This window comes from Octopus bimaculoides, chromosome 16, assembly GCF_001194135.2.
Source record: "Octopus bimaculoides isolate UCB-OBI-ISO-001 chromosome 16, ASM119413v2, whole genome shotgun sequence".
Lineage (NCBI taxonomy): Eukaryota > Metazoa > Mollusca > Cephalopoda > Octopoda > Octopodidae > Octopus > Octopus bimaculoides.
Genome location: NC_068996.1, coordinates 44007702 through 44011567, shown reverse-complemented (window position 1 = coordinate 44011567; position 3866 = coordinate 44007702). Strand labels below are relative to the sequence as shown.

Sequence of the window (3866 nt, the reverse complement as noted above, 5' to 3'; positions counted from 1 at the left end):
AAAGGCTTCGATCAGATCTTCACTATGACACCATGAATACTTTGAAATTATATTTCAGATCACATAAACGACTTTTAAGATTATTTTAGCAAGTTCAAAGTGATTTCTTTTGTGCTGTAAACCATTTACCATTTCTGTGGTGTCCTACCTCCTCATGATACCCGAAGAATGTGCTTATTTTTGCTTAATGATTAAACCAGCGCTAGTATAGAAAGATGTGCATGTATCATCATCATCATCGTTTAACGTCCGCTTTCCATGCTAGCATGGGTTGGACGATTTGACTGAGGACTGGTGAAACCGGATGGCAACACCAGGCTCCAATCTGATTTGGCAGAGTTTCTACAGCTGGATGCCCTTCCTAACGCCAACCACTCAGAGTGTGTAGTGGGTGCTTTTACGTGTCACCTGCACGAAGGCCAGTCAGGCAGTACTGGCAACGGCCTGGATTTAAATTTGGTGAAACCTTAAGCAATATAAAACTTGAAGTCTCCTTTTTAAAAAAAATCACATCAAAAACTCTCACAGAAATTGAAAATGTATTTGGCTTTTAGTTATTTTGTGTTACCTGTTGACTATTGGACAGAGGTAGGGATGCTAAACTGAAGCTAATTTAACTTAAGACCTTCTAATTAGAACATCACTGGTTACCAAAGTGAGCTCCCTTCAGTCGAAGGTTGCTGGAATTGCTTAAGAGGACATTGTTAATGGAACTATTCTGGTAGTGTGTGTCTGACGGGGGGGGGGGTTCTTTAAGTGGGTAATTGCTATCTTGTAAACCTTTTGAATCTTCCTATACTACTATTTTCATAGGCTTATGTGGCATAAAATTATAAAGCTGAAACCTCTAACGTAGACATGTGGAGCCACAGAATACAAAATGATTGAGAATCATCTCAATAAGGTATTCAGGGCCAGTAGTCTGCTCATTTGTGGCCACCTTCAATAATCTTACAATAAAACTCAGTGTGTGACCTGTCAGTCACACTAGAGGGAAAGAAGAGAAAAACAACAAAGTGGGAGTGAATGAGAGTCAGAGGCAGTAAAGTAGGCGGAAATCTTTCAAGAGTTTTGCTCTAAAGATGCTGATATTATAATCAAAATAAAACAGTAGATTTTTTATCATAAATTGTATTTGGTTTATCAGTTTCATACACACTCACACAGATATATAAATATATACATATGAAATTAAACATTAAACATTTTTGTTTGCAAAATATTATTGTTCACATAGCCTATATACAAATGTTATGTGAATGATATATATATATATATATATATATACATATATATACAGTAACTCCTCAACTATCATGAGTGTTATATTCAAAGACCCACTGTCATACATGAAAATCCATGAAGTAGAAACAATACTGTACTGTATATTTTTTGGAATTATTTTTATAATTTGTATATATTTATTTTATTATAAATGCAAAACAACACCACACACCCACCTCCCGAGTTTCGTTTTCCATACAGTATGTGCGATTCTTTGTTTATTCATCTACAGTGTACTACGTTTTTTCTTTTAATATATTTTAATTTATGTGTTATACTGTACTCTGTTTTCATTTATTAATTTTTTAATTTTTAGGCATGAAAATGCTTGTTTTACCAAAGAAATAATTAAAGTAAAAAAACAAAAATTAAATATCTGTTGGCCGCAGAAACCCATGATATAAATTTACATATATTAGCCAGAAAATTATACTGAGGGTGCGATAGGTGAGCTCTGATATAGCGAGTGATTACTGTGTGTGTATACATACACACACACACACATATATAAAAATATATAATATCTTAGAAGCTTAAAGCTTATAAACGATCACCATCCAATGACTAAAGAAAATAGTCTAATAATGAGGCATTTAAGCCTTCAATCAAAAAAGTAGGGTTCTCGTATGCATAGGGTTCTCACTACTTTTATACATTGAGGGCTTATATGCCTCATTATTAGACTATTTTCTTTAGTCATTGCATAGTGATTACTTATAAGCTTTAAGCGTATAAAATATTATTGTTATTTACAGAATTGTCAAAATTGACGCTATTAACCAAAGACCATCGCATGTATACCTACATTTATATATATTTATATATAGCAGAGTATTGTAGTTTGCTTGAAGCATTGTGTATTGTTTGTAAAGAATAAAAAGTTTAGAATGGTACAACAATGCACTATAGAACAAAAAATGGACTATATACCTGTTGTAATTTAGTTAACTATAGTCCGATGATATTTCGGAATTACAATTCCTTCTTCAGATATTCTTAGATGGAGCCGCTGCTATAAACTAAGAAGATCTGAAGAAGGAATTGTAATTCCGAAATATCATTGGACTATAGATAACCAAATTACAACAGGTATATAGTTCATTTTTTGTTTTATAGTGCATTGTGGTACCATTCAAAACTTTTTATTCTTTATATTTATATATATATATATTCAACCAATACATTACAACCGTATCTGATTCTTCAAGTGCATCAATTCTGTCTTTGTGCATATATTTATTAGATTGCTGACATTTATCAATGGTTTCCCCCATTTGTGTTGATGCGCCATTTTCTATCATTAACGGAACTGTCGGCATTTTTGACGACACGGATATGCTAGTGTTTTAATATTTAATAGCTTAAAGACAATGAGCTGGCAGAATCGTTAGCCCATTGAGCAAAATACAGAGGATTTTTATCCGTCTTCAAGTTCTGAGTTCAAATTCCACCGATGCTGACTCTGCCTTTCATCCTTATTTTGGGGTCGATAAAATAAGTACCAGTTGAACACTATAATCAACTAGCCCCTTACTCCAAAATTGCTGGTCTTGTGCCAAAATTTGAAACCATTATTATTTAATCTATATGAATATAAAACAAAAAAATCTCGTTTTATTTATATCTTATTATTATTTCTTTATTTATTATTATTTTTTTTTGGCTAATATTCATTTCTTTTATTTCTTTATTGCCCACAGGGGGCTAGACTTAGAGGGGACAAACAAGTACAGACAAGGGGTCTAAGTCGATTACATCGAACTCAGTGCGTAACTGGTACTTATTTAATTGACCCCGAAAGGATGAAAGGCAAAGTCGACCTCGGAGGAGTTTGAACTCAGAACGTAACGGCAGACGAAATACCGCTAAGCATTTCGCCCGCTGTGCTAACGTTTCTGCCAGCTCGCCGCCTGATATTGAAATTTTGAAAGCGTTTTACAGAAGAAGCTGAGTTATCTCCCTTCGAAACAAACCCCCTCCTCCCTTAAAAATTCCTTCTGAAAGATTTTTATCTTACGTCCATTGTAAAAAGACTGTTAAGAATACAATGCTTTATATAAATTCTTAGAAAATGGTTTTTTCTTTTTCCAGTGATTATTATTTATATACTTTCCCTTTAAATACTATCTGTCAATGCCATTTTCAAAGTTCCTAGGTGTAAGTAATTAACCAGTATTGTCTACAATTTCTGTCATATTACCTTCGTTACTCCTTAACATTGTAATTCATATACATTCGTTAGCCAAGTGTTGCTATCGACTGATCACTCGATAGGCCATATGTTGGTAGAAAACTATTCAGAGGTCTATTTGTAGTTAAAATATAAAAACAAACTAAATTTAAGTAACTAGCTCAGTTAAATATGACCCGAACAAATAATAGTTGGAAACTATCGAAAATTAAGATCGGAAATTAAAGTGATAGTAAGAGTGAAACGAATGAAATAGAAAAAAAAAAGAAAAGAGATGAAAATAACGTTGCTGATAAACTATTAAATATTGAAAGGTAAATTAAATATGTCGACCCCTGTCCCCAGCTGGTGCTTATTTTATCGACCCCGAAATATGAAAGACAAAGTTACT

At 33.2% G+C, this 3866-nt stretch overlaps 1 protein-coding gene across 1 annotated transcript in view; it reads right to left on the bottom strand.

Moving 5' to 3' along the window:
• The window catches only part of LOC106880967 (uncharacterized), a 42664-nt gene that overhangs the window by 30358 nt on the left and 8440 nt on the right, over positions 1 to 3866 (bottom strand). The window lies entirely within an intron of this gene.